Below are 14,194 nucleotides of genomic sequence, written 5' to 3' on the forward strand. Positions count from 1 at the left end.
CTGCTAGCAACTCGAGGCAATTGATATGCCACTGAAATCTGGGTACTGTCCAGGAGCCTGACGCAGCATGCCCGTTGCACATGGCACCCCAGCCCATGGCAGAGGCATCTGTTGACACAACAACATGTCTGGACACTGGTTCTAGGGGAACACCAGCCCTTAGAAATGAGATATCCTACCACGGGGTGAAGGTTCGGAGGCAGGCTGGAGTGACGGTCACTCTGAGACATGAGAAGGAGACATGAAAGTACGTGTCCTTTAGCTCGATCGCTGCAAATCAATCCAACGGAAACTCAACCAGCTGCGCCGTTTGTGAGGGCATGTGGTCCGAAGAGGGTGGCGCGTCTGGGAAGCCCACATGGTAACCCTCAGATCACCCTGGCCACCAGCCAAAGTAGCCCTCTTACAAGAAAAGGAGCTAGATCGGGGTGCAGCAGAGAAGACTCTATACCTTTTAAGGTAATCAAGTCTCAATCATAACACCAATATGGTCATGTCCCCACAATGAGAATATGAGTCATCCACGAACTAAGTCTCAGCGTGCTGAAATCCCAGACAGGTGATACAGCGATCCTGGCCGTCACAAGAAGCCATATGTCAACCGATCCCAGAAACACACGGGTGGAATGACATCTTAAAAAATAATCAACCACAACAAAAAAAAAAAACTCTTTTAGAAAGCTCTTTCAGAGGTGCTGAAGCATTCAGGGGAATGCGGGAGCTGAAGGCAGGAAGCTTTTGACGAACCGCTGAATTGCACTGTCGCACCAACACCAGCTGACATGCATTAAGCGAAAGCTCGAATACGAGTTGCTTGTGCTGCTCCTTATATACCCACATAGCTGGTGGAGCTCGCGATGCAAATCCTGAAGATAAAGGTACACTGTGTACCATTGGTTCATTTTGTTACCACTTGAATGTTATTGGGCTTTCATGCAAAACCGACTGAAAGGGAACATATATTTACCTATAGGTATCATGGGCACATTAACGCACAGGCTGAAGCCCACTGGTCTACACTTGGGAGGGGCCTACTGGGCTGCTGGGAATTTCTATTTTTTTAATAATTATTTGTATATATGATATGGGAGTTTGCAGCAGTGGCAACATCATTCTGTAAACAAATTCAAACACACATTTTCAGAAATGTCCTGCTTGTAGTATTTGTAGTGAATGGTTTAGTTTAGGTTTCCCCCACACAGTTTGTATAGTTGGTATGTTCCACCGCTATGCTGTAAGCTGAATGCACAATGCGCTAGTAAAGAAGAAGAATGAGTTCTATTTTGTGTGCGTGTCTCTATGCATTCCAGCCCAAGCCCGATGACCCCGACTTTTTACGCCCCACAGGCCAGGCTTTGTGCAAATTTTCACGTCATAGCCTGGCCAGAGAAGTGCATCTTTACGGACTATGATTATAATGAACCAGTTTTTGTAATTTAAAGCTATATATATATATATATATATATATATATATATATATATATATATATATATATATATATATATATATATATATATATATATACAATCATGCCCAAAAATATCGGCACCCTTGGTAAATTTGATCAAAGAAGGCTGTGAAAATTAATCTGCATTGTTAATCCTTTTGATATTTTATTTTACAAATTCACAAATATTTATCATTTCATTGGATAATAAGAATTTAAAATGTGGGGAAATATCATTATGAAATAAATGTTTTTCTCTAATACACATTGGCCACAATAAAGGACACCCTTTTATTGAATTCTTTTTGAAACCTCCTTTTGCCAGTTTAACAGGTCTAAATGTTCTCCTATAATGTCCGATGAGGTTAGAGAACACCTGACAAGAGATCAGAGACCATTCCTTCATCCAGAATCACTCCAGACTCTTTAGATTCCCAGCTTCATGTTGGTGCTTCTCCTCTTCAGTTCAGTTCTCTCATTTTCTGTAGGGTTCAGGTCAGAGGACTGGAATGGCTATAGAAGCTGCTTTGTTTTGTGCTTAGTGACCCATTTCTGTGTTGTTTTTGAGGTTTGTGTTTAGATTATTGGAGAGTTGCAAGATCCAAACATGGCCCATTATAAGATTTCAGTCAGTCACTTACTGATTTTTTATCTGTTGGTATTTGATAGAATCCATGATGCCATGTATCTGAACAAGATGTCCAGGACTTCCAGCAGAAATATAGACCCACAACATCAAAAATACAGCAGTATATTTTTTTCTCTGTGTTCACCAAAACCCACCTTGAGTGTTTGCTGCTATAAAACATTTTATTTATTTATTTTTTGTTTCATTTCACCATAGATGCCAGTCCCATTTGAAGTTCCAGTCATGTCTGATAAATGAATATGCTTTAGTTTGCATTTGGATGAGCTAGGATAATTATTTGTGAAACCCTCCTAAACAACATGTGGTGATGTACTGTAGGTGCTGTTTGACCATTTTTTAAAGGTTTTCTGAACCCGAGACTCAACTATTTTCTACATTTCTCCAGCTGTGATCCTTGGAAAGTCTTTAGCCACTCAAACTGACCTCCTCACCATGCATTAGGACGATATAGACACACATCCTCTTCAAGGCTATTTTATAAAATTTTCTGTTGAATGGAAATTCTTAATTATTGCCCTGATGGTGGAAATGGGAATTTTCACTGCTCTAGCTCTTTTCTTAAAACCATTTCACTAATTTGTGAAGCTCAATTATCTTTTGCTGCACATCAGAGATATATTCTTTGTTTTTTTCTCATTTTGATGGATGATTCAGGGAATTCGGCCTTTGTTTCACCCCCTATTTATATTTCTGTGAAACAGGAAAAAGTGGCTGGATAATTTTATGTTTATAATCCCCATAAAGTACTCAAAATTGTGAATTTGAATGGGAATATACTTCAACATTATTTTGCTCATAAGAATTAAATAAAAGGTTGTCCTTAATTGTGACAAATGTGTATTAGAGAAAAACATTTATTTCATAATGATATTTTCCCCCATTTTAAATTCTTATTATCCAATGAAAGATTAAATTTTTTGTTATTTTTTTTTAATAAAATATCAAAATGATTTACAATGCAGATTAATTTTCACGGCCTACTTTGATCATATTTACCAAGGGTGTCCATAATTTTGGACATGACTGTATACATATATATGGGGGGGGGGGGGTATACCACATATCTTAAGGTGCCTCTTGCTATTTTAGACCAAACTCATCATAAGTTTCATGACATTAAAATCACTAGTAATATCAAAAGATTGCTGAACTGAGGTGAAAACACCAGTAGTTTGGTAAATGCTAGCAAGGTTCATGTGCTTGGGTTCTTACCTGCACATCCCATCTGTGACACAAGATCTCTGAATTATTAGTTAAAAATTAATTAATTAAAAAGTACATTATATTATATTTTATTATATTATATTACAGAAAGTACATAACCTCATCACTGACACTCATTTACCCACCGTTATATAGTCAATTCAGAATAATGCACAATTTAAATTTTTCAATTTTTATTTGTTTAAATTGCTTAGAAAAATAATTTAATCTAGTAGATCTTAACCAGGTGACCTCAAAGATGATTTTCTAAATGTATAATCCTTATAAATTCAATATAAAAATTAATAAATTATTATTAATAGAAAATACAAAATTATTAATCATAATTTGGTAAACTATTAGTTTAGTATCTACATTTAATAATAATAGTCAATTTAATTTAGTAATAACATGATAAAATCATTAAATCAAAAAAGAAATGCTAAAAACTATTATTAATATTCTATTCATGCTCTTAATCCTAATTTAGTATCTAGGTAAAGTCTTTATTTAGTACCAAAATTATAACATTAAAATTAATATATTTAAATTATTGCACTCTTAATTTATTGTTTTAATTTTAAGAAGGTAAATTTCTTATTAAAGGAGGGGGGGGGAATGCTCGTTTTCACTCAATATCCTGTTAATCTTGAGTACCTATAGAGTAGTACTGCATGCTTCATAACTCATTCATAACTTTTTTTTTTTTAAGGTGTAGATTTGGAAAGTGCAGTTTGATGACAACATCGCATGTTGTTTACTTGATGTGCTTACACGCCGATAGCTAAGTTAACAACACAGAGATATTTGAAGCAGTTTTACTCACCGCCTGCGGTTCCAACACACGATCGTGACCCTTTTTCGTTGGGACTGCATTATCCTTAAGAAATAAACGATATGCAAATCCGGCGTCAAACTGGGCCTTGTTTGTAAAACAAGCATCTTCGAAATGCAGGGAACAAACAAAAACACTTGCACAGCTCTGTTGATGCTCTGTAAAAATAAACTGCATCCACTGGTCCCTTAATGCTGTTTTTTTTTTTTTTTTTTTTTTGGTAATCTGTGCAGGGTTGTCTTGCCCTGGCAACCAAAAACACACTTCTTTTGTGACATTTCGCTCTCTCGCTCTGGTCAGTGAATGTCTCTGCTCTGATCTACGTGAGAAGTGCCCTTAAGACCCATATAAGGAAATTCCCCCATCTAACGTCACACAGACCCTTACTCGAAAAAAACTCTCCGAAACTTGTGACAAACCGGAAGGAGTATTTTTCGAACAAAAATACTCCTCCAAACGTACAACTTAATTTTTGAAACAACGTCCATGTTTAGCATGGGAATCCAACTCTTTAACAGTGTAAAAAACCCAGTATGCATGAAATAGCATTTCACCAACCCCCCCCCCCCCCCCCCTTTAATATTGTTGTTGTTGTTGTTGTTGTTCTTCTTCTTTCTTCTTATTATTCTCATTAATTATAATCTTAATCAAAATTAAAATGCAAAAAATCTAAATCAATTATTGAAATTTTTGGAATCAAAATTTCCATATTTATGTTAATACACAAGTCTGAAGGCAGCTTTGTCGTAGTTAATTACAGCATAAATAATATCATATCAAAACAAAGAGGAGGGCTTTGAAAACTGTCTTTGGCAATAGAAACTACTAAAACAAAAGGCCTGATGCAAATCCGTTGTGTCTGTCCTCACTCAACCCACCACAGTACAATGCATAGAAATATGTATATAATAATACATGTATACAATATTTATAAAATACAGTATGCTTTCTGCATCCACATGAGACAGTCATTTGAAAAAACGATATGACTGTTATCCAAAGGTTCGTCAGTGACCTGTGTTGACTGAGTCGTTAATGAAATATTCTCTGCATCAGTGGAGCAGAAATAATGAGAATGTGTCTTTGGCTTGAGTTATGCTTCAGCCCATGAACTTGGCAAGTGAGCTTGAGACGGTGCAGTAAGGTGCCCAGAAAAGGACATCGCCCCCTGTTTGACACTATAGGCACTTCTAACAAATTAAATTAGTCCTGTTACATTTTTTATGTGCACTCAACTCACATCACAGCCAAGTATTATAAGTTTTAAAGACATAGTTCACACAAACATGACAATACTGTCACCATTCACTCATGTTGTTACAAAGCCCATAAGACATCAAAACATGCACATGTTACTTTGCATATAAATGAGGTACAGAGCGGAACTTAAAGGGATAGTTTGCTCAACAATGAACATATGTTAATTTATTCACCCTCATGCCATCCAAGATGTAGGTGACTTGTTTTCAATGGCTACCAACTAGGGCTGTGAATCTTTGGGTAGACAGTGAATAAATTTGATTCACGATTCATAGGTTTGTGATTCAATTCAAGAATTATTTTTTTTTAATTTATTTATTTATTTTTGCAAATTCAAAATGATTCAATTCGATTCGATTAACGATTTGATTCTGCATTTTTTTAAGTGCATTCACAGGATTATTTATATCCTTCCCCTAAATTCTTTGCATGCTTAGTCAGTGGGCATATTACACAGCAGCATTTATGGTTAGAGAAGCATGGGTTAGAGAAAAAAAATATAAAAAGCCTTTTTCCTATGATAGATGCATGACATGGCAATCTAAACCTAGATTACTTAATGGCCTAATGGTTAGAGAGTCGGACTCCCAATCGAAAGGTTGTGAGTTCGAGTCCCGGGCCGGCAGGAATTGTGGGTGGGGGGAGTGCATGTACATTTCTCTCTCCACCTTCAATACCATGACTTAGGTGCCCTTGAGCAAGGCATCGAACCCCCAACTGCTCCCCGGTGCCGCAGCATAAATGGCTGCCCACTGCTCCGGGTGTGTGTGTGTGTGTGTAAACTGCTCTGTGTGTGTGCACTTCGGATGGGTTAAATGCAGAGCACAAATTCTGAGTATGGGTCACCATACTTGGCTGAATGTCAAGTCACTTTCACTTTCATCATCTTATGCTGGGTACACACCAAAAGACAATGGGGCTGATTTTGGGCCCCTTCCTACAATCCTAGCTATGTCCTGATTATCTTGATGGTTCTACAGATTATCTTTAAGATTTGACCTTAGTGTGAGGTGTGTTAAGAGTGTCCAAACCTGAAAGGAAGAACGTCAGAGCCTCCCAAATCGCAAATCATAAATATTCAACATGTTTAATATTTACGATCAGAAATCCTGATGTGTGGGGGGAACCCAAGGACAAACACATGCACGCTCTGGAGATTATTATGTGAAACAAAATAATATCAAATCGGAAAGCGAATGATAAAGTTCTTAAAGAGTGATGTAAGAGCTTAGCTTTTAGCAGCATTCATTGACATAATAACTCCACGGCTAACCTTCTCCAGGGCAGGTTATGTTCTGGGTTAGAGTTTATAGTTTAAATAAACATTAATGTATACAGATCATGTAATATAAATAAGCTTTAGTATTAAAAGATTGCACTATTTAAAAAAAAAAAAATCTGAACTTACACGTTCAAATTTCTATCACTATATATTTTCAAATGTATAAACTGTTAACAAGTTTCACTTGATTATTTATTTTATTTGTCCTCCATATGTCACCGTCTTCAACTGGTATGCCCGTCTTCTGTGAGTGTTGAGTTGAGCTCCAGAGGTGGCGTTGTCTGCTCACGACCCTCCAGAGGCATCAGCATCCGCTCATGACCCTCCCAAGACGGCAGCATCCACTCACGACCCTCCCGAGGCGGCGGTGTATGTTCACGACCCTCCCGTGGTGGCGGCATCTGCTCACGACCCTCCCGAGGTGGCAGTGTCTGCTCACAACCCTCCGGCCCTCCCGAGGAGGCGCCATTCATTCTTAGAGCTCCTGAGGCGGCGGCATCCGCTCAAGACCCTCCGGGGTGGCACTGTCCACTCACTACCCTCTCAGACCGCAGCGTCCGCTCTCAGTTTCCCCGAGGTGGCGGTGGCGGCATCCGCTCACAGTTCCCCGAGGCAGTGTCCACTCACAGTTCACCCGAGGGGAACCTATCTACCTCTTTCTCCAGGCTCTCTTCCACTACACGGGCCTGGCCCTCCATCCCTCCCCCTGATCCACCTCCATTCCGCCTCCCTCCATGATAAATGCTGGCGAGCCGGAAATGCCACCAAAACTTTTTTTTTTTTTTTTGGAACCCGGGTGGTAAAAAAAAAAAAAAAAAAAAAAGTGCCCAATGAGCCTGCCTGGAGTTGAGTCTTTTTAATATATTCAAGGTTCTTATGATCGATCCAAACAATAAAGGTACCCCCAACCCTAACCAATGACGCCACTCCAACAATGCTAACTTGACGGCCAACAATTCTCTGTTACCAATGTCATATTTACATTCGGCAGGTGATAAACGATGGGAGAAAAACACTCAAGGGGGCATTTTGTCATCTGAGGAAGCTTTTTGGGAAAGAACTGCACCTACTTCGACCTCCACCTCGAACTGACGTGTGAAATCAGGGGCGACTAAGATGGGAGCTGACACAAAGCGACTCTTTAGGTTGACGAATAACAAGCAGGTAAACTGTATGGAATGGGGAAGGTCGCTGGCGGCCCGGGATCAAGTGTGGAACCGAGCAGCAGGGACTGAGATGGGGATCCAGCAATGGGTTGAGGAGGTGAGGAAATCACAGCGACTGCGTAAGTGAAGCCATCCATCTTGTGTGATAACAGGAAAGAACTAGGATGATAAACCAGGCAAAAACAATCCTGTCTTCGGTTGACGGTCACGAGCATTGTCTGCAGTGTCTGGGCATCCAACCCGCTGAGGCTGCGCTCGTGGATGATTCATGCGTCTATTGTGGGCATATGAACATGGCAGCGCTGCGATCGCATCTCTCACTCCTCGAGGGGAGTGCAGCAGACCCCTTCTGTTGCCACCCATCCCGGTCTCTCTGGCTCGAGCAGAGGGCCGCCGGCTGGCGCTCTGGGAGATCTGAGGATTACAGTGAGAAGTTCTCAGCCGGGCCACGCCCCACGGACCTCTCACTCCTCCCGCAGTGCCTGTCCCGTGCAGCTGCCGATTGATTCTGCTGGGCCATCTCACGGCGGTCCCAGTGATTCTTTCGGTGCGCCGCCCGAAGATCAGGTGTCAATCGCGGCATCGGGGGATGGGTTATCGACCTCTGAGGATGAGGGTTCGGCGGGGCTGCCCCCCTCGGGTGTTGTCGCCAATTCAGAATCTGACTTGGAGTTGTGGGCCATGCTTGCCCGGGCAGCCGTGAGTATCGGGTTGGAGGTGACCACACCGCCCAGTCCCGAGCCCTCGCGGCTGGATGATTGGTTTCGCGGGTAGCGCCTCAGCCTGCTCGTCGCTGTGGGCGCCCCCCTGCGTCCTCCACACCAGCTCCGCCCCGTGCTGAGAGTTCTTCGAGGCTGGCGTGTCCCCCGTGTCACTCCCGGCTGCGAAGTCCTCGAGGAAGTCGATTAAGCGGCCCTGACAAGGGCAACTCAGAGATGCGGAGAACTGCTCTTCAGGAGATGGCGAAGACAGCGCCACTCCTTCCCCCAGAGGAGGGCCGGGTGGAGAATCTTCAGTTTCTGTTTTGTTCTGTTCCGCCGCTGGTGGAACGGCCAGTGGCACCCACATTTTCAATAAAAGAGCAATTTCTCCTTCCTCCGAGTTGCAAGGCTCGTGGGCTGACAATGAGCGACGCACAGCCTCTGGGAGTGTGGCTTGCCTGAAGGATGCAATCGAGCCGGTCCCTCCAGCCGAGATGAGGACAGGGTTTTACAGCCCTTCATCGTGCCCAAGAAAAGCGGTGGCCTTCGACCTATCCTGGATCTGCGAGTCTTGAATCGGGCCCTACACAAGCTCCTGTTCAGGATGTTGACGCAGAAACGCATTATCAAATGCGTCTAGCCCCAGGACTGGTTTGCAGCGATCGACCTGAAAGACGCGTACTTTCATGTCTTGATCCTCCCTCGTCACAGACTGTTTCTACGCTTTGCTTTCGAGGGTCAGGCATGGCAGTACAAGGTCCTCCCCTTCGGGCTCTCCCTGTCTCCCCGTGTCTTCACGAAGGGCGCGGAGGGCGCCCTTGCCCCACTCTGGGAAGTGGGCATCAGGATCCTCAACTATCTCGACGACTGGCTCATTATGGCCCGGTCCCAAGAAGAGTTGTGCGATCACAGGGACTTCGTACTCCGGCACCTCAGTCAGTTGGGGCTTCAGGTCAACCGGGAGAAGAGCAAGCTCTCCCCTGTGCAGAGAATCTCTTATCTCAGTATGGAATTAGACTCTGTGAGTATGACGGTGAGCGTGCCCAGTCAGTGCTGAACTGCCCGAGTTCCTGCAGAGGCAGGAAAGTGGTACCACTGAAACACTTTCAGAGGCTCCTGGGGCATATGGCATCCGCAGCCGCAGTTACGCCGCTCGGGTTGCTTCATATGAGGCCACTTCAGCACTGGTTACACTCTCGAGTCCATAGATGGGCATGGCGCCACGATAAACATTGTGTCACCGTCACACTGATGTGTCACCGCCTATTCAGCCCCTGGTTGGACCTTGCTTTTCTACGGCCGGCGTGCCCTTAGAACAAGTGTCCCGGCACGTTGTTGTCACAACAGATGCCTCCAACTCGGGCTGGGGCGCGACATGCAACGGGTAGGCAGCTTCAGGGTCCTGGACAGGTCCTCGACTGCTTTGGCACATCAACTGCCTGGAGTTGCTGGCAGTGCATCTAGCTTTGCGACGGTTTCATCCGCTGGTGCTGGACAAGCACGTGTTGGTCCGCACGGACAACACTGCGGCTGTTTAGTACATCATCCGACAGGGCGGTCAACGATCACGTCGCATGTCTCAACTCGCCCGCCAACTCCTCCTCTGGAGTCAGATGTGGCTCAAATCGCTGCGCGCTGTCCACATCCCGGGGGAGCTCAATCGTGCAGCCGACGCGCTCTCACGACAGCTCACTTTCCCCAGGGAATGGCGACTCCATCCCCAGATGGTCCAGCTGATCTGTAGTCAATTCGGGGAAGCCCAGGTTGACCTGTTTGCTTCCTACGAGTCCTCCCACTGCCAGCTGTAGTATTCCCTGTCCCAGGCCCCCTGGGCACAGATGCACTGGCACACAGCTGGCCTCGGGCTTTACACAAGTATGCGTTTCCCCCAGTGAGCCTGCTCGCACAGACACTGTGCAAGTTCAGGGAGGACGAGGAACAGGTCCGGTTGGTTGCGCCTTACTGGCCCACCCGGACATGGTTTTCGGAACTCATGCTCCTCGTGACAGCCCCTCCCTGGTGCATCCCCCTGAGGAGAGACCTTCTCTATCAGGGGCTTGGCACCATTTGGCACCTGCGTCCAGATCTCTGGAACCTCCACGTGTGGCATCTAGACGGGACGCGGCAGACCTAAGTGATCTGCCCCCAGCGGGGGTAGACGCTATCACTCAGGCTAGAGCCCCTTCTACGAGGCAGGCCTATGCTCTGAAGTGGAGTCTGTTCACGAATTGGTGTTCTTCTCACCGAGAAGACCCCCGGAGATGCCCGGTCAGAGTCGTGCTTTCTTTCCTGCAAGAAAGGTTGGAGGGTGGGCTGTCACCCTCCACCCTGAAGGTGTATGTGGCTGCCATTGCAGCCCATCACGATTCAGTGGCCGGTCCCTGGGGAGGCATGGGGATTCCCTCCTGGGATCTCTCTATTTTCCTGGCGGGACTTCAGAGGGGTCCCTTTGAGCCGCTGGATTCAGTCGAGCTTAAGTTCCTGTCTCTCAAGACAGCGCTCCTGATCGCGCTCACTTCCATCAAGAGGGTCGGGGACCTCCAAGCATTTTCGGTAAGTGAAGAGTGCCTTGTGTTCGGGCCGGCCTACTCTCACGTTGCCCTGAGACCCCGGCCTGGATACGTGCCCAAGGTTCCCACCACTCCCTTCCGAAACCAGGTGGTGAACCTGCAAGCGCTGCCCCTGGAGGAGGCAGATCCAGCCTTGTCGTTGCTGTGTCCCGTAAGAGCGCTTCGCATATACGTTGACCGCATCCAGAGCTTTAGAAGCTCCTGGTCTGCTTTGGAGGTCAGCAGAAGGGGAAGGCTGTCTCCAAGCAGAGGTTTGCCCACTGGATAGTGGACACCATCGCCTTGGCTTACCATTCCCAAGGCGAGCCGTGCCCCCTGGGGGTGAGGGCCCACTCCACACGGAGTGTGGCCTCCTCCTATGCGCTGGCGCACAGCGCCTCTCTGGCAGACATCTGTCGAGTTGCGTGATGGGCGACACCTAACACCTTTGCGAGGTTTTACAACCTCCGTGTAGAGCCGGTTTCTTCCCGTGTGTTGGGTAACAGGTAATTGGCGGGAAGGGCTGGCTGGGTGTCACGCTTGCTGCACCATTCCCCCTAACACGGGGATGCGAGTGCCTTTCTTCTCCCAGTAGAGTTCCCCGGTTGGCGTACCCTGGTGGAGCATCCTCCAGCACCCTCGGCAGTCAGACTTGGCGGAGCAGTCTGTCGCCAGGCCCAGTACTGGCGTTAACATGCCCGGAGTTCCGGTCAGCCCCTGTACTGGGCTAGGTGTTCATATGGCTTGGTTCCCTACGGGTAATCCCATATGTGTATTCTTCCACGGTAAGGTTTCCCTCTTGGCAAACCCGTGTCTTCCCTTTACAGACCCGTTCTGTCAGTCTCTTCTGGCAGCCGTTCCATCCCTACTCCAAGGAAGGACCTGCCTCAGAGACCCCTTCCATATGTAGTACTGCCCCCCGGGTCAGTCCATATCGGTTACCCATATGTCACCTCCCTACGGGTAGGATGTGGTCTCCGTAGCGACCTCTTCATAAGGCTCGCTTCCCCATTGTCTTGCCAGCTGAAAGAACAAATAGGGAAGATTTGAAGCAGTCTTTCTCTGAAGGTTGAAATCCCTTCCATTAACTTTATGTGGGTGGAACAGCAGCATGGCCTTCTCCAGCAGCGATGTACTCACCCTTTGGCCCCTTCGGTACCAAGGTCAGTGAATTTGCGCTGGGGCTTTGGGAAGGTTACGACCTTAAGCGTAGCTTTTGTGGCACACCAGGGCTTGTCAACAATTGCAGCGCCACAGGGTTGTGACGAGGTTCAGGTTGTGGCGTTTTCCATAGGACCCCATTTGTCGGTCGACATAACTCGTAGTGACCGATAGATAGGGAACGTCTCGGTTACATACTTAACCCTCGTTCCCTGATGGAGGGAACGGAGACGTTATGTCCCCATGCCACAACCTTGAACCATTCGCTGTTGCCGGGACACGTTCTCGGCTCCTCAGTGTAAAACCTAATGAGTGGATGCACCTGTCGCCCTATTTATACCCGTCGGCACGGGAGTGACTCAGGTGTGTTAATCCACTAGCCAATTTTCATTGGCGTTTTCTCTTAAATTCAGAGATGATTGGCCTCCCAAGTGAGACCCCATTTAGTAGTAGTAGTAGTAGTAGTAGTAGTAGTAGTAGTCCTTTATTGTCACTAGTCACAAGTACCAGCAAAATTAGCCATCAACCTGTCCATACATACATACATACAATATGACAGTGGGGTAGACAGGACAGGAAGACAGGGTATTTGAGGAAGAAATAAGTACAGCATAACATTAGGTAAGTGAGGAGAAAAAAAACCAACACCCAGACTATGCTCCTTATGGGAGCACAGTATGAGAACAGGAAAAACACCTCAGCACAAAAAAGCACATAATCAATACACCATAGACACACAACTTTGCAACTGGGTATGTAACTTGGGGTGGTTGAGGTAATCCAGCGCAGGCAAACAGCCATCCGGTCCCAGCAGCTTGAAAGCGCTAGTCACAGACCCGCCTGCCAGACTGATGGAACAAAGCATCGAAGGCGGGGGATGGGGGTTGGGAGGGTGAATGCATATCTGTATATGTGTAAGAGTTTGTGTATTTGTAGGCCTGGAGAGTTGAGACTCTCTCTAGATGCCTCAGTCCGCAGATTTTACAGCGTCACAGCAAGTTGCCATGGAGACGTCCTTGGTCAGGTCCTAGATAGAGTCAACAATCAGCAGGTGTCTGTGGGAGAGGGTGGAGGAATGCAAGAGAAGTCAAGCTGCCCTGCTCGCCTGGGGGATTTTTGTCATCCAGCCAAGGCTGGTAAAGAAGCCAAAAGAAGATAAGATACCAGTTGTTTGGTCTAGTAGCCGCATTTCTTTTCACGGTCACTATGATTTTTCATTGTCCATTGGTCTCCAAATTCTCCAATTTCTTTTCCAAATCCGTGAGCTTCTTCATGATGTTATCCATATTGCGGTTAATAGTCTCAGTCTCAATGCTGACCGCTCTGCCCACTACTTCAATCATGACGGGCAGCCTTGTGAGGCTTTGGACGGCTGTTCCCGTCTTCTTAATTTTCCGATAACCCAGGGCAAAGCCTAATCCAATCAGCAGAAGACCTGTTATCATGGTTCCGAATAGGTAGATGTCTTCAATGTCCTCCACGGAAAGAGTCGCCAGACACACGACCCGCCAATTCGCCCACGCGTCCATCGTGTATCCAGCTGCAAACGTTCCGGCAGGGAAGTCAGGCTCCCCCGAACGCAGGCTTCTCGTCGAGAAGATGGTGTCAATTGTGTTGAGAGACCAGTTTATGTGGAAGATTTTTATTAGTAAGATTTTAATCAATCCAGAATAATCAATGTGAATCTAGCCATTTTTGTTGCTAGTTGTTTTTCCTTTATAATCCTATAGGAAATGGATAGAAAGGAATATGGTTACGTGCAGGAATGTACAGGGCTAATGAATAACATATGGTTAGACATACATTAAGGACCTCCCCTCCCTAGGGACTTAGGTAAAGTGTAATCTAAAGGAAAAGTTTTACCATGTGGAACCGCCCTGTATAGGGTATATAATGAGATGCAACCTAGCATTCGACAGAACTTCTTGCAACAAGCTCTC

This window comes from Carassius auratus, chromosome 5 (assembly GCF_003368295.1).
Source record: "Carassius auratus strain Wakin chromosome 5, ASM336829v1, whole genome shotgun sequence".
Classification (NCBI taxonomy): domain Eukaryota; kingdom Metazoa; phylum Chordata; class Actinopteri; order Cypriniformes; family Cyprinidae; genus Carassius; species Carassius auratus.